This window comes from Canis lupus, chromosome 4 (genome assembly GCF_011100685.1).
Source record: "Canis lupus familiaris isolate Mischka breed German Shepherd chromosome 4, alternate assembly UU_Cfam_GSD_1.0, whole genome shotgun sequence".
Taxonomy (NCBI): Eukaryota; Metazoa; Chordata; class Mammalia; order Carnivora; family Canidae; genus Canis; species Canis lupus.
Window position 1 is genome coordinate 29593126 of NC_049225.1, and position 27195 is coordinate 29620320.

Here is a 27195-nt window from a genome sequence, read left to right on the forward strand (position 1 = left end):
ACCCGGGTCATCCTTGATGCCCCCACCCCCCACCCGACACTCAGTTGGAGCCCCTGACCCATCTCTGGACCTATGTCTCCCTCATCACCCCCACCTTCTGTGGGCTTTGGGGTCCCACCGGCTTCTTGCCTCGCAGTTACTCCACCCTGCCTGGCCCTCTGCTGCCCTCCCTGGGCTACCCACTGTCACCGGGGATAAAGTCCAAATTCCGAAGCTGCCATTAAGGCCCTTCTGGAGCTCCGTGAGGCTGCCCCAAGCTGCCAGGCCTCCACTGGAGGACTTCTGCCTGCCCGTGCCGTCCCTGGCCTCACACGGGCTGAGCCCCTCACAGCCCTGTTTCCCTGCTTGGCTGTGTCTCTCCCGAAGACGTGTCCTTCCAGGGCCTACCCAGGACCCCTGGACTCTGGGGGAGGTGAGAAGAGGTCATGTGTGACACAACAGAGCACCCTGAGTGCCAGGCTGGCTCTGCTCCCGGGGCTCAGCCTCACCCAGGCTGCAGGGCCAGGCCTGTAGCAAGAGCCTGCAACCAGGACGCTGGCCCCATACATACCCTGACCACTCCAGGCCCTTCGTCAGACTCCCTCCTGAGCCATCCAGGGCGCGTCATGCCCTAGCTTCAGTGGGGGGGAGCCATCTGTCTCCCTGGTTCACGTGGAGGCTAAGCCCCAGTGAGGGCAGGAGATACACTGGATAGTGTGCAGGCTCTGGGTTAGGACCCCAGCTCCATCACGTGCTAGCTGTGTGACCTTGGGCGGTCACCTAACCTCTCTGAGCCTGAGTGGTACCATGTGGGGGATATGGGTAGTAATGGTCCCTCCTTGACAGGGCGGTGAGAGTCACTGTAATGACAGGTGTTGAGTATTTGCAGGGCCCCGAGAATCAATAAAATCCTGTCTTATCATGACCATTAGAGTGGGTGGCTACCCTACTCCTGAGTTTAGGGGCCTGCCCTCCAAATGGGCTCCTCCTCTTGTTTGAAGGGACCTTCCCTTTCGGCCCCCTCACGGTCCCCTCTTTGCCCTTCATCTTGGCTCCCCCACACCTGCTCCCCCACACCTCCTAAGACCCCAGGCAGCCCAGACCTCCCTGGCTTCATGCTGTCTCCCGCGCATGTGCCTCGCCCACCTGCCTGCACAGGATGCCTCCGGAGCGGGGGGGCCAGGATGTAGTACCCGTTTCCCCCGCGGCCCCTCACAGGTGCCTAGAGCACGTAGGTGCCTAATAAGAGTTTGTTGGGTTGATCTGACGCTCGCCAAGCCAAAGTCACCTCTAAGAACAACACAGCCATGAAGCTGGCCTCTGGGTTCACCTGCAGGCTGCCGAGGGGCATTTCTGCGAGCTGCCATGAGCTGCCTCACCCCGGGTGACAGTGACGGGTGACAGCGTCTGCTCACTCTGGCCTCCTCGGAGCAGTTTGGGGGAGCCGGGGAGGAGCCTGGGGCGGCGCTGGGGTTTGACCGCCGCGTTGGAAGGTGCTTCAAGGCTGGTGCCTCTCCCCATCCTCCGGGCTGTCTTGTTTGCCTGGGTCTCCTCCCCACCCCCACGGTTTTCTGTTAAATTGTGTTATTATATTTAAACAAATCAATTCCACTGCAGAGTTTTCCTGTCCTAATGATGAGTTTGCAGCACAAATGCCATTGATTTTTCACAGCCCTGAAAACCAGCTGATGAATAGCACCAGGCTTGTCTTTGGAGAGGCACTTAGGGCAGCTCCATGCTCCCTCTTGGCTCCCCCACTTGCACTGTCCCCCGTCACGACCCCACCCCAGCCCGAATTTTGGGGCTGTGCGACAAAAGGACACCCCCCCCCGCCCCGCCCCCTGCTCCGGCGCCACCAGGGGTGGAATGTCACCGCAAGGAGCCGGCCCCTTGTGCTGGTAAAACAATCACAGTGGAGATTTTTATTGATTTTGGCCGAAGGCAGGAGCGCGACTTCCAGGGCAGAGGAGTGGTGCGGTGTGATCTTTGTCTTCCCTTACAAGTTCAGAGCTCGGTCCCGAGTGACGGCAGATCCCGGCTCAGGCACCGTTTCCAGACCCGGATGATGGGGCTGCGTTTTACAGGGGTGGCCTAGAGGCTGGCGAGCCGGCCAGGCTGGGGAGGGGGAGGCTCCCCTTTGTGAAACCCCTCGGAAGTCGAGGTCCCTGCGCAGGGCTTTGCTGCCAGGGGCTCGTCTGGGCTTTTCCATGGCCCCAGGTCTGGGTGGGCAGGAGGTATTATCGCTCCCAGTTTAGAGATGGGCCGCCTGAGTCAAGGGCGGGCACGAGAGGCGGGGAGGGGCTGCTGGCCCGCTGCAGCGGTGCTCCCCAGGCCCTGAGTCTGTCTGTCTGTCTGTCTGCTGTGTGGGTAATGACGGGAGGGTCCTCTGCCGGCCTTTTTGCCGTCCCGTCACCAGCTCCAGGGCTTTCTGACTGTCGGCTGGGAGGGCTATGTGGTCAGCGAGCAGGGGTCTCGATGCAGCCATGTGCGGCGGGCCACACACAGGCCTGGGGCAGGGCAGGAAGGAGCAGCAGGGACTGTGGCAAACGAGGGGGCTGCCTCACCTAAACCCCGAAAAGCAGAGGTTTTCATAACCCCGTGCCCATCAGACTACACGGGGTGGGACTGTGGGCCGAACTGGTCACCACCTGCCCCCTATCCTAGTAGAGGCCTTTGTTTTGGAGACAAGGATGTGTGGCCTGGCGTTGGGAAGGGTTCCTCAAGGTCACGGCGCAAGGCCACAGGCTAGGATTTGAGCCGGGAGGGGGTGGGGCCTCTGGCAGCGCTGCACCGCACGCCCCCCCCTCCGGCCTTGCTGAAGCTACCCCAGCAGGCAGGTTAGGGGGCCGGGCAGGGTGCTCTGGTCTAGCACAGACGGGCCCCTCACTCACTCGGGAGCCCCAAGACTGGCCCGGCGTGCCCCCCCTTTCCTGCCCTCTCGGAGCAGTCCCCCGCCCTCCCCCCTGCAGACGAACCTCCTGTCCCTTATAATCAGGTTAGCCTCCTGCTCTGTGCTCACTCAGCTGAGCTGAACCAGCTGCCTCTAATGGCCTGTGGCCCTCCCCCTCTCCTGGCTCGGGGTGGGGGAGGGGAAGCTGAGACCCCAGCTGGGAGTGGGAAGGGGCCACCCCACTCCCTCCCTTGGGACCTCTCCATGGCTCCTAGGATTACGTCCAAACCCTTACTCAGCCTGGCACCCAGGACCCGCTGCAATGAGGCCCTGCTGATTTCTTCAGCCTCCACAGCCCCGATACGCTCTTTCCAAGAGTCACAGGAGGCTCTTTGCCACCTCCCCATCTTTGCCCATGGAGGCCCTTTTGTTGCTTCCCACCTTCTGAGAAAACTCCTGTGCACCTTCAAAACCCAGCTCTTATCTGTTCCCCTGGGCTGCCCCCTCCCAGGACTCCTGCCTCCTCTCTGCTCCCCTTGAGTACTCCACTGGTCTGAAATGTACTCCCAGTGTTTTGGGTACTTAATTCTGTACCTGATTCTCCTGAGTTCCTGGAGCAAAGAGGGAATATTCTAGAAGAATATGCCTCTGGGCGCAGGACTGAGAATGCTCAGTGAGGGAAGAGCAAAGAAGAGAGAAGTAGGGACCAGGGGAGGGAAGGAGACAGGAGTGCACACAACAGCTGTTCCCAGCCACGCCCCCCCCCCCGCCTGCCCCCCCCCCCCCCCCCAGCTCCAGCCTACTTCCTGTCAGGGAGGCCATTCCCAGTGACACATGCAGGGCCTGAAATAGACACGTGGGGGCCTTGGCGGGGCACTTCCACGGCCTGGCACTTCCACGGCCTGGCACTAAGCACTCCTCCATTCCTTGAGCATTGAAGCTCCTCTTTTCCCAGCGCCCTGCCCCTGCAGCCAAGACCCCCTCCCCCAGCAGTACCCTGGCCTTGTCCCTCCGTTCCTGCTAACTTTGTTTTATAAATAAACTATATAAATAGGCCCCTCTGATTCCTCGGAGCACACAACGTTTAAGGACTGGGGCACGGCTGCAGGCATAATTGTACTACCAAATCCATCAGCTGCCTAATTACCATTTATTTTGCATTTATTTCTGCTAATTAAAAAGAGAGAAACTCCTAACAACTTTTACGTAAATACTATATTTGTTCTATGTAAAGATGGGATGCTAATTTGCTGGTGATTAGCTGATTATCTAATTTTGTAGCTGTCACACAGGATGGCCCTGTCTCCCCTTGGCACCCCAGAAGCCACTCGAGGCCCCCAATCAGGGATGGGAGCGACGGGTCAAGGGAGATCTCCGTAGGTGGTTAGAAGGTCTGTCAAAGGTCCAGAGGTCAGCAGGAGCACCACGCATCACCACGGTTCAGGGAGGCTCAGAGGAACCTTTGGCTCATTTGCTGTTTCTGTACAGATGAAGAAGTTGAGGCCCAGAGAGGTCTAGCATCCCCCAGTAGGGCAGTCTAGAGATAGACCCCTCCCCCAGGTGTTTGGGCTCCCCCTCTAGTGCTCATCCGGCTGGATGGTGCTAGTGTCCGGAGGAATTTGCAAGGAGATGGCTTTATCTGCAGCTGAGAAATATCTGGACCAAACTCCAGCCCCAACAGAGAAAAGATGTAGTCTGGCCTGAGCTGATTGCCAAACCAAACCTTCCATGTACCCTTCTGGAAACTTAATGCCTCCTCCCAGCCCCCCATCAAGCACAAGGCTCTTGTTTCCACAGCCCCCCGAGCACCCTTCCAGAGACTTACCCCCCCAAGCCTTGGCCAGCTTCCCCAGGACCTGCCGGCCCACAGCGCCGGGCTTCCAGCACTGTGGGCTACCAGGGCCTGTGTGAGTGTCTGAAATTCAGATCTTAATGTTATGTATTTATTTTCACGGGAATTAGAAAAAAAAATATAATATAGCAAACCCGTGATTTCACAGACAGTGTTGCTTGGAATGAGGGTGAGTAAAAAGAAAGTGATTTTAAATAACAACACTTAAATAATTTAGGTGCAACACGGATGTGGCTTAAAGTATCTAGCAACTGAAGGAGGGGACGTGCTCCTGGAGGGTCTGAGAACGCGGATCAGGCGGCCAGGCGGGCAAGGCCAGGGTCGGCTGTGGGGACCCGAGGTCAAGGTTGGCTAGTCCCTGGCCTGCGGGTCACCACTTCCCCGTCCCACACCCAGGCCAGCGGTGTCCCTGGGTCATGCCTTTCTCTCCCTGCCCTGCAGTTGGTAGGAGTTAAGCCACCACAGAGGAATCATTTGGCCCCAGAAGCAGTTTTAAGGACTCTGTTTCAGGGAGTCAGACTCTGCTCCATCTTGCACAGAGTGACCAGCTGTGGGTAGGTGACTTTGCGGGGACTTTCTGGCCAGCCAGCTCCCCAGGCCTTGGTGGGCGAGACCCCGACTGACCTCCCACTCTCTTTCTTCCTAGACCGTCTGAAAATGGCTGGTTCTAGATAGAGATGCAGAATGACCAATGAGGCCAGGTGTCCTCTGGGTGGCCAGAGAGGTCAGGACCATAGTTGGCGTGGCCCACTGGAAGTCTAGGAGACCAGAGACCCAGTCCTGGCCACTGCTTTCTAAAGCCTCGGTCTTTCCCTCTTGTAAAACGGGAGACAGTTGTGTTCCCCTCGTGGGGCTGCTGAAAGGGTGCCAAGGGCCATATGCAAAGCATCCCTCCCGGGGACGGGGACGGGGCTTTGCACAGCTGGTGGTGAGCCCAGTCACCCCCCCCCCCCCCCACCCAGCCACCCGCCTCCGCCGCCACCGTGTCTATGTGAGGTGACTGCTGCCAGAGATCTCCCGCTCATCTGCCCTTTATCGCCCTGCACACAATCAGGGGAAGCCTGGAAGGCTCGGGGGCGCAGGCAGATGGAAAACAGGGAGAAGAAAACAAAGGGCCTGCTCCAAGGAGGCCAAAAGGCAGGGCTGTGTCCTCCGTCTGCTGCAGCCTGGCCAGCCCAGCCCCTCCCCTCCCATCAGCACCAGGCCTTGACCACCCCTGGGGCTGCTGGCAAACTGCCCCACCCCTCCAGAGACCTGCCTTAGACCTCACATGGGGTCGCCACTCCCTGGGTGGCCCCAGGGAAGCCACGTTTCTCGTGTCTGTAAAATGAGGGAGTTGGACAGCGAGCTACGAGATCTTCAGCCAAGCCCACTTCTCACCCCCGCCTGGGGGTCTCTTTGGGTGGGCCCAGCCCATCTCTGGGACACCTCCCCAGCCCCAGGAAGTCCAATGTGGTGCCCATTTCTGCCCACCAAGAGGGCCCCAGCATGCCCTGAGCAGAGCGGGGAAGTAGGGGTAGGGGTCCCCGTTTACCGTCAAGGTTTGTGCGGGATGAAAGTGTCACGGGCCCTCCAGAGTGGGACCCGAGAGCGGTGGTTTGAGGGCTCCTTCCTCCACCAACGCCAGGCTCTCTGGGGTCACCTCCCATCTCTGTGACCTTGGACTGGTTTCTTAACCTTGCCCTGGCCGTGCCCTCATCTGTTAAAATAGGTAGGGTACCCACCTCGTAGGTGGTGGCGAGATTAAAGGAGTTAATCCCCGTAAAGCACTTCGAATGGCACCAGATAAAGGTCCATTAATGTTAGGTATTATTATCATCGGCAGTTGCATCACTGTTATTGATCGGAGGCGGACTGGATGGGGCACTCGGACGCCCCAGCCTCCGGGCCCCAGCTCTGCACCGCCCTGGTGAAAGTGGGAGTTCTGCGGGCAGCTGTGGAGGGTTCGAGGTGGGGCGGGGCAGCTGGGTGCTGGCGGGAACCTTTCTGTGTGAGCGGCCCTGCTAGATGGTTCAGAGGGGCCCGGAGGCTCTGGGAGTCTGTCATTGTTTCTTTCCTCATTTTAAATATGGATCCGTACCTCTATATATGTTTCTAAAGAGGACCCCCAAAATAGTATACGCTTCAGGCCCTGCAAACCTGGGCAGCCGCCCCGGCTTATTCCTGTTGCCTTTGCTGCATTCCTGCCGCCCGGCCCTGAGCTGCCCACCTCGTGGCCCCAGCAGGAAGATGACCCAGGCCTCGGGCTGGAGGGAACCTCACTTCTCTGCCCTGATCCACACCCCACACCCCAGGTTGAGGGAGCCCCAAGGAGAGCAAGCAGAGGAACGGGACCATCAAGGAGAATCTGGACATGTAGGGCCCAGAGCCCCGGCCTTCCTCCTCTTCCCCCTTCCTCTGCTCTGCGTGGGCCCCCGTGGACAGGCACCAGGGGCTGTTGGGGTCGTGGGAAGCAGGTTGCTGAGTTGGAACAGTTACCCCTGGGGCTGTCACCAGGGTGGCTGGCTGTGTGCCAAGTCCCGGGTTTAGTGCTGGGTAGAGGCCCAGGCTGGTCCCCTGCCCTCTGAGAGCTCCCGAGGTCGCTGGAACCACAAGATTCACACCTGGAAGGGCAAAGAGTGGGCAGGCGGAGGTCGTATTAAGCCCCAATGCATCAGGCATCGTAGAGGGAAGAGTCGAGAGGGCCCAGAGGTCATGAGGGCTGGACACTTGCGCAGGACCCCCTGGAGGATGGGTCCTCACCTGGCGACCCCTGGAGGAGTGGGCACTCTGGACCCTAGCCCCTCCGCCAGCAGCAGGGCCTCTCGGCCTGGGCCCTGACAGGGACATTTATAACTCACAGCTGTGCGGTCCTGAGCCCAACTGACTGTGGTAAACCGATCAGGCTTCAGGAAGTGAGTCCCGAGGCCACTCCCCACCCCGACCCCACACTCTCCTTCACCTCCTGACACCCACATCCTGTTCTCAGCGGGAGGGGCAGGCACCGGGGGTGCTGGGCTGGGGGCCCAGTCAGGGTCTGCAACCTGCAGGCAGAGCGGGAGAGGACGGAGGGGCTCAGTGAGGTCCCAGAACTGCCAAGCGAGGCCTCTGGGGTCATCAGGCTCTACCCCTCCGGGTGCACCTGGGGAACACTCAGGCCCAGAATGGCCAACCCGAAACCACAGGAGCTCACTGGCGGGGAGCATTCTGTGCTTGCAAATCTAACAGGAGAGGGAATTATGCTTTGAACCCCTGCTGACCAACCCTGGCCTGAGGGAGCCTGGCGCAGGGGGGCCGACGGGAACCAGAGGCCTCAGGGAATGCTGAGGAAAGATGGTCTACAGTCGTCCCAGGATGGGACACCCCATCCTGGCACCACGTGCTTCACAAGGCCCAGCGCCACCTGCCTAGATTCTCAAAGCAAAGTTCACGTGCGGGGAAAGAAATGGCCTCACCCAGTGCTGGGAAGAAGGACAGTATTAAGTGTCTAGCACATTATAACTTTGACCGCCCGATAACCTCCCCTGGACTTGCTAGCAGATCCCGGGCCCCTGTTAGTCTCTACCCCTCCCCATGACTCTTTCTCCTTCTGCACAAGGGAGACGGCCAATAAACAACAGTGAGTTTGCCAAAGCGTGGCCCACGTAACTCTGGGAACCTGTGGCCAGATCCTGGAATTAGGCGGTAGGCTCGTGAAGGTATATTGGTGATACATAAGTAGCGTGTCGGATGGGTTGTGTTGTGGATGTGATCGGTTTGGACAAGGCCAGATTTACTGAGGCAAAAAAACAAAACAAAACAAAAAAGGCGACTTGAAGTCAAGGTAAATATTAAGTCAAAATATATATATGTTGAGCCAGTGTACGGACAGGACTCAGCTGGGACCAAGAATCACGAAGGGCCAGGAGTGAGCTGGTCTTCTGAGAAGAGACGTGCGCGTAACATGGTTCCAAGTGTTGGTCAGAGATCTGGTGAGCAGTTCATAACGAGGAAGGAATTCAGGCAGGGGTCACAGAGTGGCTTTAGAAGTGGCTGCCGGCCGGCCCTGTGAGATAATTCCCCGGAGCCAGGCACAGCAGAGAGGAGACGCTGTGGGGGCCCAAGGCCGGCTAAAAATACCCCGCCAGCTTCTCCCCGTCACCCTGCCTGGGGGCCGCGCAGCAAGGTCCACGGCTTTCTGCTTTTCTCACTGGGAAGAAAAAGACAACGACCCGGAGCCCCCGAGCCCCAGAAGGAACAAAACTCAAATAGGTTTCTTTAGTCTGAAAGATCCCCACTAGGCAGAGTAGGCCGGCGCGTGGCAGGTCCACAGGGCGGGGAGGACAGGGTCCCGGGGAAATCGGGCACCCCGGGTGTGCGTTCGAGGCCTGAGGCTGCTGAGATTAGCCTGGCTGTGGCAGTGGGGTCGGGGGACACGGACTGGTGTCTGCATCCCTGGATGTTCACGGGTGTCCCATGTCTCTCCCTGCCCACCCAGGACAACGAGGAGGAGCCGGTTGGCGTCAGACCAATGCTGTGAGGGGGGTGAGGAGGAGAGCCGCTGTCCATCACCCAGCTGCCAGACCTAGAAAGGTAAGCGCAGACCCCTGCCGCGCTCACGACACGGCCACCTTGCCGTGACACCTGGCCGGGGGCCCTGACCAGGTGGCCGGATCCCCCTGGGGCTGGCCGAGAGGAGCATGGTCACTGGTCTTTGCCCCCAGCCCTTGACCCAGGTGCCAGGCCTCTGTAGCTCCCCGGGTGTATCTGGTACGAAATGCTGCTGAGCTTTTTTAGTTTGTCCATCTCGAAAACGGGTCACCGTTTACTCCAGTTCCTGAGGATTCTGTGAACCCGTCGGGCCTCTCGGTTATTTGGAGTTAGCCTGTCGTAGCAGCCTGGTTCCGTTTGAACTCCGCGGGCATGGCCGGGGGTCCCGGCCCCTGTGGATGGAGCATTGAGGCCACACGTCCACGGGGCCAGACGGGGCTTGAGAAGAGAGGGTTTTCTAAGGCAGAACTGGCCGGACGTGTGAGTCGTTGGAAATGTGGCTGTGGTCTCCCTTTGTGGCAGTATTTGAGACTTCAAAGTGATTTCCCTGATAGCTCTGGGCAGGAATGATTATCTGCATTTTTACACTATAAGACCAAGGCTCAGGGAAGTGAAGGGTCCTGCCAGGGGTCACACAGCAAGCTCTGCTCACACCGTAGAGGCTCTGCTTTATCCCATCTGCTGTTGGCCATTTCTGCACTTGGACTTGCACTACGCTGCTCTGGTCTGGCCACTCACCCTGTAGAAGTCTGGCTGTTGAGCCCAAGCGATCACTGGTCTTTATGGCATGACCGCAGTGGGGCCCATCCCTCTATCCGTCCGTACACCTGTCATCCTGTCATCCATCCCTTCACGTTGCCATCTTGCCATCCATCCATCCTCCCACCGAACCATCCTTACTGTTCACTCCTCCATCCATCCACCCATCCACCCATCCATCCACCCATCCACCCATCCACCCATCCACTAATCTGTTCGTCCACCTATCCTTCCAGCCATCCATTTGGGCATTAAGCTCACACATCAGACACTCACTGAATTATACCAAGCCAGGCCTGCATTAAGGGCTGAGTTTTGAAGATGTACCAGATCCAGCCCTGCCCTGAGATGGTGCAATTTGTGATGCGGGCAGGCCCCACTCCATAAGTTCAGTGCTCAAGGCTTGTGTCATGTCTGTGATTACACAGGGAGGGGAGGAGGAGAGGCCATGTGTTTGGTTCTGCAGGTAGGCATTCAGGGAAGGCTTCCTGGAGGAAGTGGCATCGTCCATTTACTCACACCCTAAATGTACATTGAGAAAGTCTCTGTGCTTGATGTTTTGGAGACACAGCAGGAAATAAAATGAACAAGACCTCCTCTCCTCATGGTGCCTACATTCTTGTGAAGAGGCATGGACAATAAATACCTAAAATGTGACATAATATGCCAGGTGATGCCAGGTTCTAAGAAGGGGAGTTCGGAGTCTACCAAGGGGGGTAAAGTGGACATCCTCGGACAAAGGGTGGCCATGAAAGGCCTCTGACAAGGCAGCATTTGAACAGGGATGTAAATGGAAGGAGGGAATGAGACAGGTGCTTGGCGTGTTCAAGGAATGCCATGTGGCCGGGTGAAGTGAGGGGCTGGGAAATCAGAGAGATCTTAGGGGACCCAATCACCTGGACAGGCAAGAGTGGAGCAAGGAGGTGGCCGGGACCCAGGCAGCGATGGTGGCGGCTTGGCCCAGGGGCAGGGGACCATGGGAGTCTGAATGTCCTTCAGCAATCTCACAGGCAGGCGTGCATGTGGGTTAGAGGTGCCGGAGGAGAGAGGACGGGGACTGTCGAGGGAGGCTCTTGGGGTTTGGGACAGGAGCCACCGGTAGGACAGAGGTGGTCATTTACTCGGCCCAAAATGAGGGTGGGCGAGGGCCGCAGGAGGCCAAGGAGTGTGTCTTAGATACGTGACCTTGGAGATGCCTCTGAGACACCCAAGTGGAAAGCTTGAGCGGGCAGTCGGCTACAGGCGTCTGGGAGGCGGAGAGGGCCTGGCCGGAGACAGACACGTGGGAGCTGCTGTGCCCGATGAGGTTGCAAGCCATGAGGCTGGTGAGATCACCTCGGAGCGAGCGGGGAGGGAGCCGATCAGAAGCCTGAGTCTGAGTCATGGGCCTCCAGCCCTTGGAGGGAGGGAAGACGGGGTGAGGGCTGTGAAGGAGACAGGAGGTGCGGCCAGGGCCGTGGGAGAACCGAGAGAGCAGGCTCTCGGGGGACGAGGGGAAGTTTGCTGGCCAAGCAGGGAAAGGACACTCCAGGCAGAGGGAACAGCCCAGGAAAGGCTCAGAGGCCTCAGTAAATGAGCAGTGCCTAGTTGGAGAGGGGTGGAAGAGACGGGGAGACACCAGAGCAGCCTCCCCCTCCACACCTGGCCGCACCGGGGTCCGGGCCCCTGGGTGTCCGGGCTGAGGCTGAGCCCATGTCCAAGGACCCTTGGAGTCACCCGGGCCGGCGCTCTCTGGTCTCAGCTGAGTCTCCTGCCCTGATGTCTGCACACTTTGCACCTTCTCTTAAGAAGTGTCTACGTGTCCTGACCTCCCACCTCCTCTGTGAGGCCCTCGGGCTCAGGAGACCTCCCCCTTGCCTGGAGCACTTTTCAAGGCAGCAGCCCTGAGCCGCCCGCACCGGGAAGGGCACCCAGCAGCTTCCTATTCAATCTCTAAGCATTGCTGGATCCTTTATCTTAAAAGAAACCGTAGAAACTTCCTGGACTCTGAGTGTGTGTCAGAGCTGGCCGCTCATGCTCACCGCTCACCGGTGCCTTTGGTGGGCAACTGTGTGTGAGTTTGGTGGGGGAAGGTCCTTTGTGAGTCTGCGGGGCTTCTGACTCAGCACTCAGCACTCAGCGGAGAGGATGCCCACAGCTGTGCCAGGGAAGGCCGCAGAGGGGGCCGCTGCCCGGAGGCCAGGCAGGTGCACATCGGGCCGCATGACCAGGGACGGGAGGAACGGCAGGCTTGCGGTCGACTGGGGGGCTCTGGGGGCACCGTCCCACCCGTCTGCCTGCGTACACAGCTCCCTAGGACCGGGGTGAGGCCAAGGCTCAGGACACTTCTCCCTCTTCCCTCCGGGCAGACACGCCTCTGACCCTGCCCTGGGGAACCGGGAGACCCCGGGACGCACACTGACGCGGGGCCCTGTGCAGGAGGCTGCCGTAATCTAATTAGTGTGTGGCGCGGGCGGGCCGAGTAATCCTCTGCCTTTAGACTCACTTTCCTTTAAGCCTGCCTCCGCCCAATCTCTCCCTAAATCCCTCCACCGCCTGGGTGACGTCGGGTGGGAGTGGACTTATCTCCACCGAACAGATGAGTAGAGCAGGGCCAGAGCGGAAGAGGCTTCCGTGATGCCACAGCGACCAGTGGCAGGGCTGAGCTCCGAACCAGTGCCTCTGGTTACCTGTGCCCTCCTCTTACCTGTGTCCTTCGCAGGCGCGATCACATAGGCCTCCCTCTGCAGGTTCCTCATTTTGCAGATGAGGAAACAGAGGCCCAGAGAAGCTAAGATACCCGCCTGCAAGCCAAGGGACACCAGAATGTGCCCGGGCCCCCTGAGTCCAGCCAGCCCCAGCCCCCCTCAGCAGGTGCAGGGACGAGGGCCCGGACCCTGCCCACCTCCTCATGGAGCGCCCACGGCCTCTGTCTTCCAGCAGCCTTTGGCACTCGCTCTGGTTGAAGGCACCAAGTTCCTCATCAGAAGGCTCCATTGTGCCTATTGTTTAAATATAGATTACTAATGAAATGCCTTTTCATTGCCTTCCCAGTGAATAGTTTCCGTGTAAAGTTAATTTGCAGTGTTATGTAAATTCTGTTTAACTTCAATCAAGTTTCTAATTATGTTTTTACCGCAGTAATTCCCATTTGATTTGTCATCTCCTGTTAGGTATTTAATGTTCGGTGGGCGGGTGTGCTTTCCCTCTGTCTCTCGGTTTTCCAGGGCTTTCTCCCTCCCTGACCCCGGCTCCCTGTCCTCCTTGCTGCTTCTCGCTCCGCCTTCTTCAGCCCTGCCTCTTGCTTCTGGGTTATTCCCCTTGCCCTCTCCTTCCCCTTCTTCCTCCGTTCCCTGCCCCTCTGCTCTTTCTGGCTTTCTTTCCTCCTCTGCCCCCCACCCCCACCGCCTGCCCTTCTTCCCACTATCAGCTCTCCTGGCCCCCTTCTCTGTTTCTCCAACCTCTCCTCTCTTGCTCTTCCTGGGTGTCTGTGTTTCTCCGTGTGTCTCTCTCCCCCCCAACCCTCACCAGCTCTCTCCCTCTCCACCCCCCATCCCTGTACTCTGGGGACCCTCACAGAAGCTGCCTGCAGGACTGCAGTGGGGGAGGTGAGAGTCAGGACTGGCTGGGTGTACATCCCTGGGGAACCCAGGCCCGGGCCTCTGAAACCTCGTCAAGGGCTTTGTAGAGGACGGGCCAACCCAGCGCTGGAGGCCTGCCCCCCCCCACCCCCGGACCTCGGGTTCTGGGGTTCTGGGGAGAACACACGCTAGAAGCCGGCTCTCAGGGGGCAGATCCTGGCCCACCCCATATTGACCGTGTGACCTCCAGGTTGCTGAGCCCTCGTCTGTCACATGGGGTGACAGCGTTACCTACCTAGTGGGCTGGCTGTGAGGAGTCGGTGATAGAGCAGAGGCCGAAGGACTTAGCCAGGCCTGGCCGGAAGTGGCTTCTATCTGAGAACTCCCAGCCACGCCTCTGGTCTCTCTGTCGCCTTCCTGGGGTGTCTGGGAGGTGGCTTTCTGTGCCGCTGGCCTGCTGGGGGTCAGGCCTGAGACCAGGGCAGGGGGCTGGTGTCATGCCACTCCCCACCCCCAGCCCATCTCAGCCCTGCCTGTCAAGAGATGGGACCCCCCCCTTCTCCCTGGGTGGGCCTGTCTCTGGGCATGGAGACAGGCCTGTCATTCAGGGAAGCATTGGAGGCACAGACACCCCCCTGCCCCCACCCTGCAAAGCTGGAAGGGCCCTCCAGACCCTGGCCTGCAGACCTTTCCTGAACAACAGCCCAAAGGCAGACTCAGCCTAGGTACCCCCTTCGCCCACCCTTTGTCCTCCCTGGATGCCCCCATGGCCAGCCACGGGGTCCTGCTGCAAAACCCCTGCTCCAGTACAACGCCTTGACAGGTCGGCCGCTGACTCACTCGGAGACTCCTCCCAGAGCCTCGGCTCCCCTCCTGCCCCACATCCCATCCTGGGCTTCGGGATTCTCTGGGCCTGGGCGGCCACCGCTTCCCAGCAGGCAGCTGCCCTCTGGGTGAGGAGCGCCGAAGGAAAACACCCCACAGCGGCCAGCGGGCGGGGCGCGGGGCGCAGGCTCCTCCCCTCCTCCCCCCTCCTCCCTTCTGCTCCCCATCCTCCCCCTCCTCCCCCTCCCGCCCCCACTCCTCTTCCCATCCAGCATGTCCCTGGTGCGTCCAGGAAGCAGAAAACAAGTGTTTGGAGAAGGCATTCTTCTGGGTGAGGAAAGGCAGGCCCAGTCACTTGTCCTTCAGAGACATGGGAACCTGAGCTGGCCCAGGCCCTGGCCTGCTGGGCCACATGGCCACCTGACCCACTGTGAGGGTGTGTGTGTGTGTGTGTGTGTGTGTGTGTGTGTCCGTCCGTCTCTGGTCCAGGAAACCTTAGCCAGTCACGTGGCCGCTTTCTCTGTTTGTCCAAGTAAGCAGTTTGGGCCGGCTGCAGCCAGGAGGCTGAGACAGGGAGCCAGGGGAGGGGCCCACGCTGGCGTGGGGGGTGGACGCACAGATCCCTGGGGACACAGGGCAGCCCTGGAGTCCTCGGGCCTCCGGATTTGCCGTGGGGAGGCCTGGCCTGGGGAATGGCCTGGCTTCCCGTCTCCTGCCCTCCTTGGATCTCTCCTGCCTCTATCTGTGCAGGAAAAGTATTGGACTTACTGACTCCAGGGAACTTTCCCAGCCCTGAAATGTCCTCTAACCAAGAAGAGCTCAAAAGGGCCGAGCCTCAGCCACACAGAGGGGCATGGCGTCTGCAGCCACCATCTGTTGTATCCTGGGGCACGTTGCTGAGTGCTGGCCCCTCTGCAGGAAAGCCCAAGTCAGGCCTTCCCCTATGCACCCAGCAGGCCACTGATTAATTCAACAGACAAGCACTGAGCACCTACTATGTGTCAGGACCTGGGCTGGGCAAGAAGGAGGGTCCTCAGAACACGAATCTTCTAGAACTTCTGTGGGCAGGATCACCTTTTACTGCAGAGGCCCCTTGCTCCTGTCATGAAGCAGCCATGACCCATGCCGCTGCCCTTCCAGGAGGACGATGGGCGCGCAGCACCCAGTAGGGCACAACCAGCACGGCTCAGCGACGTGCCTCGTCTCTCACAGAGCAGCTGGGGTGAGGGTCCCCTTCCTCCGGCGTGGCGGGAGCCAGAGCAGATGTAAGCGGAGTGCAGAGGTCCCGAACCCTGGGTATCTCAGGGCCTTCTCTGAGGCCACCTGGGTGGAGAGCCCCAGGGGAAGTGGGCCTCCTGCAGGTTTACCCAGCCTGCCCGGCCCGCCTTCGCTCTAGACGGTACAGTCCCCCTGGGACCTGGAGGCGGAGGGGGGCTGTGGGGGCCCCGGAGGTGGCCGTGAGGGCCTTGCATCTGAGAGCCCACCTGGGTTCGTGTGTCTGTTTCCCCACTTCCTCCCTGCTCCTTCTCTTTCTCCTTCTTTTGACAAACATTTCCTGGCAGCCAAGTGTGTGCCAGGCCCGTGCTCAGTAAAAGACAACACATCCCTGTCCCTGTAGATGCTCACTGCCAAGCTGGCAGCAGGCAGCATCTCGGGGTGGACCCAGGGTCCAGGCCAAGCTGAAGACCAGGAGAGAGGCAGCCATAGGATGCCCACTGGGGTGCAGCAGACCCCCCACCCCAGGCCGCCCTGCGCTCTGGGCAAACTTAGGCATACTTCCCCCAGGTGGGCTCACAGCTGGACCCACCAGGTGCCCAGGTTGCAGGCCTCACAGAGCGCTGCCAGACCTGGCTTCTGCTGTGATTGCATTCGGGGGTACTCAGCCTGGAAGAGTCCCACAGGCTCATGAGCCTAGGGCCATTTTGTCAGAGCTAGGAAACTCCTGTTCGGAAAAGGGAGAGGAGTGCGGTGGCCGGTGGCTGAGCTGGTGATGCGGGCCAACCATCCTGCCACCCACAACTGAATATGGGTCCTGGACAGGGGTGGTTATAAAGGCAGGAGTCCCAGAAGGCCACTTAGGGCAGTGCGTCCCCGGCCTTGACTTGCATGCCCCCAGGGTCAGGAAACTCAGTCCTGCCCCGTGGCTTCTGTCCTCCCCCCTGCTCACCTCGGGCCCCTGAACCTTACGCTTTGGGCGACCCTGACAGAGTTCTTTGTGATCTTCGCTCCCTCCAGACCCAGCATCAAGCTGGGCCCACAGACAGCCCCATCAGGGCCTGTTGGCTCGCAGTCCTGTGGGTAAGCCATCAGGGCCCTGCACTGGGCAGCCGGCTCTGAGCCCAAGGGATCAGAGCCGCCCCAGCCTGGCCCCCAGGGAGGTTCTGAGGCTGCCCACGGTGCCCGCAGGACACCTGGCTCCCAGCTATCTCCCTGCCCCTGGGGTGCTCTCAGGCTGGGAGACTCTTCTGGATGTTCCGGCCTATTTGCTCTCTGAGGCACCTGTTTGCCCAGCAGCCTTGAGGCAGATGTGGGATGCCGAGGCTTCCCAAAGCCTGGGCCCCAGGAAGGCAGGAGGAGCAGGGCTGGGGGCGAGGGCCCTTGTTCAGGCCTTTTCCCCCCTTCACAGGGCCAGGCCACCAACCTTGACACTCCCACCACGTCCCCACTTACGAACAGTGGATTTCCAGCTCCAGAAACAAGGGGAGCAGTCTGGGTTCACCTGGAGGCCGTGGGCGGTCCCACAGCCCCGGGGCCAAGCTTCCGTCCCACCCAGTCCCACCCAGCCCCACCCAGCCCCGTGTTCAAGGATCCAGGCTTGCAAAGCTGGGAGTAGGATGAAGGGGTCTGGGTCCCGGTGCCGGGCCTTGGCTGGACAACGTGCTGTTCTGGGGTGGGGGCTGTGCTCCCCGCCGGGGCTGCCTGAGCAGAAGGAGAGGTTGCTTGCCTGCCCCCCATATTGGGCCACGAGCAAGTTCTGCCTTGTAGCCTGACCTCTGGCACTGCTGTTCTGCCCCGAGTGGGGGGACACCACCACTCCAGGGCCCCGGGAGGGGCTGATTCCCGCCGCCCCTGCTCAGCCTGCACCTGGGCTTGTGCACTGCTGGGGAGAAAACTCACTGCTGCTTTTGTGGGGTCCTTTTGCTAGAAAACAAGTGGCTGGAGGTTGGAGGGAGGCCGTTGGCCACCGAGCGGGCCAGGGCAGCCTGCCGGCTCTCGCCCTGGAGAACTCGAGTGCTGGTGAGGAGGCCCCACGGGGCCCTGGCTCTCTCCTGGGCCGGTCCTGGGCCGGGTGGGGCCAGCGGAGCAGGAAGCCTGCGGAGGCCTGGAGGATGGGACTCAGGGTGGTCTGGGCCTGCGCCAGGGATGAGGCAAAGCCCAACCCCGGCCCGGCCCCAGGGCCACGGCCACACAGGTCACCCACCCGACAGGAAACCCTGCCCGGCACCCCCTCGGTCCCACCCTGTGTTTCCCGCGGGTGGCGCTTCTATTTCCCGTGGGAGCTGCTGCCAGGAATCATACCCTCTTGAGAAAGGAAGCTGGACCTCAGGCTCTCAGGCTGCCCTGCCTCTGACCTGCACTGACCTCCGCCTAGATCCTCCCACTGGTGGAAGCTTTGAGCCCACGCCCATGCCTCACCCCACACATGCTGATGACTTATCTTCTCCCAGACAGTCGGTCACCTTTAGGGACAGGCAAGAGAAACCTCATAGTGGGGCTAGGCCTGGGAGCCCAGAGACCAGGGTTTGGGGTCTAGGATCCACCACCAGCTTGCTGGTGCACCCGGGCAAGTCCCTCCACACCTCTGGGCCTCGTCCTGTCGAAAGGCAAGAGAGAAGAAGCAGCAGCTCTGCCCATCAAAGAGCATCCCATGAGATAGAGGATTTGGAAGTAGGATAAATTTGTACCCTACGAGGACAGCCAGGTTTGGGATTAACTGCCCCAGAGCCTGCCTCACGCACTCCAGACAGTTGTCTGCAGCCCAGCCAGGGCACGTTGTCTAGGATGAGCCCCAGGCAGGGAGAGAGAGGCATGGGTGGCTGCTAGTGTCCCCATGGTGGGTGGGGGTGATGATGTCAGCACGACCCCCCCTCCAGGTCACCCTGTGACTGGGATGAAGCTGATTATCTGCACCCAGGAAGGAGCTTGCGTTTCTCTGTCCTCCCGGGCCCACTCTCCTGCTCCAGTCTGCCGAGGTGGCTATGCTGGGCTTCGAACCGGGCAGCTGGCCCCGGGGTCAGTGCCCTTGGCCACTGGACCACCTGCTTCTCTGACCCATGGCCACCTCCCCAAGCCAGGCACCCGCAGCCTATAACCCCAGCTCGGCAGGGCAGAGGGAGTGTCAGGATGCCAAGTGAGCAGATCCGAGTTGCCAGGATACTGGATAGACTGATGCACTCGGGGTTACCCTGACCTGTGGAGCAGCTGAGAGCATGTCAGCAACCGGGAAGCCCTGAGGTCCCTGCAGCCCAGCCCTTCCCCGTGGTACGGTGACAACTCAGCCCCGGCCTTGGACGCCTCGTCCCTCTGCACTTCAGCATCTGCATCTGCCAAATGGGTCTTTCAGAGCCAGCTGTGAGGGGTCCTTGATATTCTGGGTGCACGGTGCCTGAGCCCCCACGGCTCCTCAGTGGGTATTTGTTTTTCCCCAGTGCATCCGGCCGCTGGCACCAGGGACATTCCTGGCAGCAGGATTAATGTGGGCAGGGGTGCAGAGGTGGGGAGACCCAGACATGTCTAGGCAAAGGTCACAGGTCAGAGGCAGGTGGGGGCCTTGAACTGTGAGGCTGGAGAGTTAGAACTGAGCCTCGCAGACAATGGGGAGCCATCAAAGGCTCTTGGACAGAGGAGTGACATGTTGTTGGGGAGAGGAAGTGGCAGCGGGGAGGTCTGACGTGTCCATCCAGGTACAGGGCTCTGATTCAAAAGGAAGTCCTGTGGCTAAGAAGGTCGACCTCAGCGGGTGGCTTGGCAGGCCTCAGTTTTCCTCCTCTGAACTGGGTACGTGGTCCCCAGGGCTCCAGCCATTGCAGACTGGGAGTCTGCCGGCCACGGCAGGGAGGGGCCGGGTCAGCGCCGATGCCTCTCCCTCTGCGTGTCCCAGAGTCCGTGTCCCCCCTTCTTGGGCTGGGCTGGCTTTCCCACCCAGCCCTGGGTGGGGCCCCTCTGCTCCTTCCTCCCTCTGTGGCTTTCTGGTCCTGAACAGGAGGGGCCTCGAGGTTGCAGTGGGCTGTGGGGTGTGAGCCAGGGTGGGGACCCTGGTGGTGGGCGGAGTCACGGGATGGGTGGCCATGAGTCAGGAATTGCTGGGCCCGTGTGTCATCTGGCCGCGTGCTGTCCTGGCTGCCCCGGGCCTCCCGCCTCGTGCCTCCTGCGTCTGCACCTGTGGGCTGTGCTGCTGGGCCGGCAGCGCTCTGTTTCCAAGAGCTCAGAGCCAAGGCCCAGGAGTCAGGGTGCCCGGACGCCAGGTCTCGGATTCCCCCAACATGCACGGGGATCTTGGGCACGTCCCCTCCCTCCCCGGCCCACACTTCCCCGGATTGAAGAGTGAGGGTGGGGCTGGCCGGAGGCCCTCAGCGCCTGCTGCACAGGAGAGCTAGGGCAGCTTCGAGAAGTGGTGCAGCCCAGCCCGGTTCAGCCAGATTCCCGGGGCAGAGCCTGGTGGGGCACCTGCACTTTGCGGGGCCCGTGGTGGGCTGCGCTGTCCACGCTGTGGACTCCGGGGCTGGGGGCCTGCACCCAGTCTAGCTCCACCACCTTCTAACGCCGTGAGCAGGTGACTTCGTGTGTTTGGCTTCCTCAGCTGTGAAATGGGGGCGCCAGGACCTCCTTGTAGAATCGCTGTGGGGTGACCAGTGCCCCACGTCTGATGGAGCCACGCCTGTGCTGGATGTGGCAGGCACCGTGCACCCGCCAGCGGCTGTGCCTCTGACCTGAAGCTGTCTTCACCCTGAGCGACTCTCACTGCTCCTTCATGCGTCCGGCAAATCCTCCAGCGGCCCTTCTACCTGGAAGCCCCGTGCTGGGTGCTATGAGCAATGGGAAGAGGGCACCCGTCATGGGGGCTGGTCTCAGCCCCTCCTTTTAACCTCCCTGGGGGTCCAGTCCCAGCAGGCAGGTTCTCTCAGTCCCAGGAATTGGTGGGCACGTGAGAGGAGGGGCTCCCCTCCCAGATCCCTTGAAGTTGCTGGGCTGAGGGAGCCCCCAGACTCCAGGAAAAAGGAGGCCATCGCAGGCTAGCCCTGACGCCTCAGCTGGAAGGCAGCTGCCGAGGTCCTGGCACCTCCTGCTGGGACCCTGGGACGCGCTCTGGGCGTGTGATGGCTCCCACAGGGCTGGGCTCTGGGCGGCCCAGGAAGACAGCGTCAGCCAAGGCTGGTGGTGGAGAGGATAGAGCAGGAGCTCCTCACCTGCACGCTGCCAGGCCTGACCACATCCCCCACCCCCCAGAGCTCCTCAGCAGCCCTGGGGATTGGCCGACATCGTCCCCTTGCTTTATAGATGGAAGGTGGGACATCTTGGGATGGGGGGCACTAGGGCAGGAGGGCATAAGGGCAGAGGCAGGGCCAGGACCAGCTTCATTTAGGCAGGGTCAGTGAAGCAGGGGGAGATAGTCAAGCTTCCCTGGGCGGGCAGGGCAGGGCAGGGCACTAGTGAGCGTCTTGGGATGGGCTGGAGAGTGCAGCGTGATGATTGGCACACCCTACAGCCAAGCCCCCAGTGGCCTTCCCAGACCACGTGGGGCTGCCTGTGCAGGGAGGACTGGCATTCCCACGAACAACAAGACCCCCTGTGGCCTGGTCCTCCAAGGGCCAGGAGTTGGGCCACTCATTTTACCCCCCGTTAGACCTTCTCCCTTCCCATTATACCATTGAGTAAACTGAGGCAGGGGTAGGTATAGGGACATGGCTAAGGCCATATGGCTTGTAAGTAGCAGAACCAGGATTTCATCTAGGCCTGGCTGACGTTAGGGCCTCAGCGCAAAGCCATGACCTCCTGTTAGCAAGAACAGTGCTTTCCTTTGTCCGGCATCTCCTAAATCTGGGCCTCGGCCACCACCTCAGACCAGCCTGGCCCCCGTGTAGCCAGAATCCCAGAGGGATGCCTGTTTGGGGAGTGTGAGCGCCAAGGGCTGGCTGGCCCTGGCCCAGGAGAGGGGTGGCCAGGCATGCTGGGTGCTAGGCAGAGTGCCTGTACCCATCAGCCTCTCGACCTTCCTGTCCACCTCCTCAAGTGGAGGGAGCACAGGGCTTGGAGTCCAGGCTGCCCGTGGAGCTGCCCAGCCCGTGCCAGTCATGGATGAAACGTCAGCCCAGCTAATCCTTCAGCCAGTGGTTGGCTCAGATAAGGACACGGAGACCTAGGGGGACAGGTGACTGGCTCATGAGTCCATATCAGCTCCTTGGTCCAGCCTCAGCACCAGAAGTGACCCGCTCTTTGGTTCTCATCTTGGTCTTGGGCCCGCCCTGTTCCTCTTTGGAAGCGTGTCCCCTCCTCGGTGAGGTGACAGGTTAAAAGAGGACTTCCGAGGACTCTGCTGAGAGCGTCTGCCAGCCTCTGTTAATGCCGCAGAGGAATTGGGCTTGGGGTGTCCTTGGGGTGGCGATAAGGGGTATCCCTCCAGGACTGTCCTCAGAGGGGCAGTGCAGCACCAGGTGACAGGTGCCAGGCCACCTCAAGCAGAGTGAGCAGAGACGAGAGACAGAGTCCCTAAGAGAGGGTCATGGGCAAAAAATTCGGTTTAGATCATCATCAGGACTGGCAAGAACCTGGGTGGGCATCAGGGGCCCAGGGTTGGCCAAGCCCACCTGGGTGCCTCTCTAGGCAAGACCCTCGCCCCTGGCAAGGGAGAGGCGCTGCCTACACTCAAGGGGCTGATGAGAGGGTAGGTGTGGGAGGAGCTCCTGGTACAGAGCTTACTCCTAGGCGGTGCCCAGCGCCTTCGGGGCTTGTGTGGAAAGAGATTGGGAGCATGTGGCCGAGGGCCCTGAGGCCAGGATTCATCTTGACAGAGGCCTGGGTCTTTCTCCTTCTCTGTGACAAGAGATCCAGTGTCTTTCCCCAGGCAAGACCCCACATCTGTACGCAGCAGCAACCCTAAACCAGTGATAACAATGACAGTCCCCGTTTGTGGACCACGTCCCATGCGAGCGCAGTACGGGCATTGTCCCGTTACCACCCTACAGCTCTGACAGGAGGGATTCCTATCATCCCCATTTTAGACGTGAGGAAACCAGAGCCCAGAGAGGCTAAGGCTCTTGGCCGACGTCACAGCTCAGGAAGCAGCAAAGCTCAGGCCCCGGATCTGCTCCGTCAGAACCCAGAACCCCTGTGCATCCTCGGTCTACGTTGTGTCCTTGCCCCTTGATTAGAAGAGAGATTGTTTATTTGATGCCTGGGAGAGAGGGGCGACCCCTCTGCCTTCCACCAGCGTGAGGGGGCTGCAAAGCCAGGGCCAGACCCCTCTGTGGTCTCAGTTTACCCCTTTGTGCAAGCCCAACACCAAGGGGCTGGGTGGCTTGCTGGGGCAGGGAAGGCCCACATGTGCACACCGTGAGCCTGGGTACCCCTGAGAGGCAGGAGGGGTGAATGCTGCCCCGGGAGGCCTGCCTGACGCACAGAGTGAGCACTTTCTGGCTCTGCTAGGGCTCCCTGGAAGAGGTGCCGCTCCAGCTTGGCCTTGAACACCCAGCAAGTCAGGATTAGGCACCGGGTGAGGCGCTGGAAGGGGCCCCCAGGGACGTATCCGTATGTGGCGGGGGATACTTGGGCCCCCAGCCCTTGAATGCAGCTTTTCCCCGGCTCCCGGAGGCCACCCACAATTCTCTCTTCAGCCCAAAGCTTTTCTCCCACCAGGCCTCTGAGCCTCTGCCCTCTTGCCTGAGACACTGGCCGCAGGATGCTGCCCCAGGCCCTCTGTTTTGCTGTCAGGCCAAGGTGAGCACGGCCATCCGCATTCTGTCCTAGAATCATCCAGCTCGCTGTGTTCTCCTCGCCTCCCCTTGGACGAGGTGCATACACCCTTGGGAGGCATGCAGGCTGGCACTTGCCAGCCTCTGCCCCTACCCCCCTCTCTCCACCCCCCCACCCCAATCCTGCTCCTTCTCGTCCTCCTCCAGCAGATGGTAGGCATTGTCATGAATTGTTGAAAGAAGGAAATGGATGGATGGATGGATGGATGGATGGATGGATGGATGGATGGATGGGAGGAGCAACGCCCAGCAGTCATTTCTCCATTTTCAAAAAGGGGATGCCAATCTCAGAAGTGATGAGGGTGGAGACGGCAGTTCTGGGAGCCCTGCCCTCATCCAGCTCCCGCTCTTCAGGTGCCCCGTGGTACCAGGACGTGGCCCCACACCTGCGCTGGGCATCTACTGTCCTCGGAGCCGTCCCCACCTGGAGGTGCCCATCGGGGCCCCGCAGCCGACTTGCCAGGCCTACACCTCAGTCCCCAGGCCCCGCAGGTCAGCAGTGACACCTGGCTGCCCTTCCCCCGTGGCTGACCAAGGTTCCATATGGAGAGGAGGAGGCGGGAAGCCCCCAGGGGCCCTGGGCTGGGCTTCCCCGGGCCTGGGTGTGGGTAGGCTGTCAGGACAGCTCCCAATACTCCCGGAGGAAGTGAAGACAGGATGATCAAACCAAGGGTAGTTCGTGATCCTCGGACAGCCCGACCCAGGAGTCCCCAGGACCCCAGACAACTCCATGCTAGGTCTGCTCTCTTATCTGTTCCTTAAGGACAACTGCAGCTACTCCTCTTTGGTGAAAAGATTCGGGATTTCAATTTCCATCGTACCTGAGCACCCGGGCCACCCAAGCCTCCAGGCTCCACTCTGTTCCTGGAATGAGTGGCCAAGGGTCTCAGGGCCAAAGAGATGACCGGTTTTAATTACACAAGGAGAAAGAAAGAAATGGCATCAAATGTCTGGAAGTTCAGGAAGGGAGAGATCACTCTGGGGACTCGCGGGGGAGGGCAGCCTGGTGGAGGCGGCCTGTCTAGCACCGCAGGAAGGGGTTCTGATGGGCAAAGTTTGTTGAAAGTAAGACCCTGGACCTTACGGCTCCCTGGTGACGGGTCATGGTGAGGATGGAGTGGGGCAGCGAGGGCTTCTGGGGTTGCTGAGGAAGGGCCCTGCTAGGCGGGAGAATCTGGGAGTTGATGGCAGGCTGAGGGCCTCACTCTGCAGGCGTGACAAGCGTGCATGTGCCTGTGCACACGCGTGTGTGTGTGTGGGGGGTGTGATTGGCAGCAGGGGTGAGGAGGCCTGGTGCTGGAGCCCTGAGTGCAAGCCCAGAGGTGGCACTGGGGTAGCCCCCTGCCCCACCGCACCACGCTGGGGTAGTCCAGCCCCCTCCCACGGTGGCCTGTGGGTAGGTCAGTGCTCTGGCCCTTGTCCTGAGCTCCCCCTGGGGCCTCCCCTACTAAGGGTTTAGTCCACAGGACAGTTCGGAGCTGCCCTTTTGCCCCCTGGCCAGCAGGCTTCAGCTTCTACCTTGGCCCAGGACCCTCAGTCTGGCTCTTCCCCAGGGTCTGGCTCCCTCTACCCCACACCTCCCCTCCCAGCTTGATGAGGTCAGGGAACATGTATTCCAGGAATGTGGGAGGCGGGGCGGCCAGCCTGGTTTGGATAACCATCCTGGTAAATATTTGCCTTGCTCCTGGAGCCAGTACCATCCGCCAGGGGGGTCGAAGGGTCTGGTCCTAGGGTCACCTAAGGGGATGCCTTCCTGGGTGGGTCTCGGAGGTGGGCAAGCCCGTGGTTCCCCAGCGAGCCTGGGAGCAGGGGCTGAGGCCACCTGCCCTGTGTGCAGGGCCTGAGACAGGGCCCCTGGCCTGCTGGACCGGCAACCGCGTGGCCCATCTGTAAAATGGGAATAACAACAGCCCGGGTGAGGAGGGTCCGCCACCGGAGCCGGTTCAGGGCAGTTCAGCCATTGCAGCAGCAGGACGGATCCTGTCTGGGTGGGTCCCACGTGACCATGTTTTGTTCCCTCCTGGGCCACTTATGACCTTGAGTAATTGTCTCCTCCTTCAAACATTAACAGCCATCATCCCCCGACCTGTGTCTTCGTACATGGCACCTGGATCCACACACCCATTTCATCTTAACCCTCAGCCACCAGGGCATGATCCGCGGCAGGTGACAGGAGCCCCAAACTCTGGCGCGGGGATGCCGTAGGTATGGCCACCTGCCTACAGACCACCCTGGACAGGCTGCCCCCGCCCCCCAGTAGCCTGTGGGCAAGTCAGGGCTCTGGCCAGTGAGGGGCCCCTCAAGGTCAGCCCTCAGCCTCTCTGGTGAGCGAATGGCTGGAGGGGCCACTGGTCCCTGTTCAGAAAGGGGATGATGGGGCACCTGGGTGGCTCAGTCAGCTGAGCAGGTGCCTTCCGCTCGGGTTGTGGTCCCAGGGTCCTGGGGTCCAGCCCTGCATCAGGCCCCCTGCTCAGTGGGGAATCTACTTCTCCCTCTCCCTCTGCCCGTCCCCACCACTTGTTCTCTCTTTTTCGCAAATGAATAAATGAAATATGTAAAAGAAAGAAAGAAAAAATTAAAAATGAAGAAAGAAAGAAAGAAAGAGAGAGAGAGAGAGAGAGGGAGGGAGGGAGGGAGGGAGGGAAAGGAAAAGAAAGAAGAGGAGGGGATCTCTGGGTGGCTCAGTAGTTTAGCGCCTGCCTTTGGCCCAGGGCGTGATCCTGGAGTCCCGGCATCGAGTCCTATGTCGTCCTATGTCGGGCTTCCTGCATGGAGCCTGCTTCTCCCTCTGCCTGTGTCTCTGCCTCCCTCCCTCTGTGTGTGTGTGTGTGTGTGTGTGTGTGTGTGTGTCTTTCATGAATAAATAAATAAAATCTTTAAAAAGAAAAAGAAATCTATAATAAAAAAAAGAGAGGAGAGGGAAGGGGAGGGGAGAGGAAGGGAGGAGAGGAGGGGAGGGGAGGGGAGGGGAGGGCTCAGAGATGCCAAGTGACTTGCTCAAGGTCACCCAACATTAAACCTCTAAGCAAGGACTCCAGTCCCACTCTGCCCACCTTTGTCCTTGACCTCACCACCGAGGACAGGACCGGGGCTCCACCCGGAATGTGCGTTCTGAACCTCGAGCAGCTGTAGAGAACAACCAGTCACTGAGCCACAGGCCTGGAGCCGTGGGCACAGAGCCTGCCGGGTGTGGCTCATCCTGGTTGCCCTGTGGCACGGGCCCCTCTGCCCTCTGGCACGGGCCCCTCTGCCCTCCAGCGAGCCCCCAACGGTGCTGCATCTCTCCGGCCAGCCCCCCGGCCCCAGCCAACCCCCAGACCAACACCCAGGGCCAAGGCATCCCTGCAGGAGGAAGGGATGGGCAGGTGGGTGTGTTTGGGAGAAAGCATCTGGGTCCCGGGACACTCCCCACCCTAGAGTGACCTTTGCTGCATCCCAGACCCGGCGTGGCCACTCTAGCTGTGAGACCTCTGGCAACCCCGTCCTCCCTCAGAGCTTGGCTTCCTGCCCTGCAGAGTGGGCACCGTCCGGGCCAGACGGGCAACGAGGATGGAAGCATGGCTGGCCTGTGGTCTGTACGCCCCTTTCTACCCTTGGGGCCTTCATAGGCAGGAGCTGCCCCTTGGCCCAGTCCTCACCCCCTCCCCACCCCTGGAGTGAGAGTCCTGAGCTAAGGATGCCAGGAGAGCCACCCCTTGGGGACATTGGATGCCCTCCTCCATGCGCTGGGCCGTGAGGCTCAGCCTGTGCCCTGCATGGCACCGGGTGCAAGTGCCTGTGAAGCAGGGAACACGTCCCTGTGGTGCATCTGTGTTCACAGCTCTTGTGTGCCGACGTGAGTGGTGCCCAGCC

The 27195-nt window shown here is 60.4% G+C and overlaps 1 protein-coding gene and 1 long non-coding RNA gene across 7 annotated transcripts in view; one reads left to right on the forward strand and one right to left on the reverse strand.

Annotated features, from left to right (window-relative positions):
* Positions 1-27195, forward strand: part of ZMIZ1 (zinc finger MIZ-type containing 1) — a 231297-nt gene that overhangs the window by 57549 nt on the left and 146553 nt on the right. For 5 of the 6 annotated variants that reach the window (XM_038534458.1, XM_038534464.1, XM_038534461.1 and 2 more), the window contains exon 3: positions 9178-9272. The gene's annotated coding sequence lies outside the window, so the exon portion shown is untranslated. Of the gene's footprint in view, positions 1-8839; positions 8952-9177; positions 9273-27195 lie in introns of those variants that run through there. The other variant, XM_038534459.1, reaches the window with a different exon arrangement.
* LOC119871488 lies at positions 8513-13997 on the reverse strand. Its single transcript, XR_005358035.1, has 3 exons — positions 13845-13997; positions 12874-12970; positions 8513-9622 (listed from the first exon to the last, which is right to left on the reverse strand). It is a non-coding gene; the product is annotated as an uncharacterized LOC119871488 (long non-coding RNA).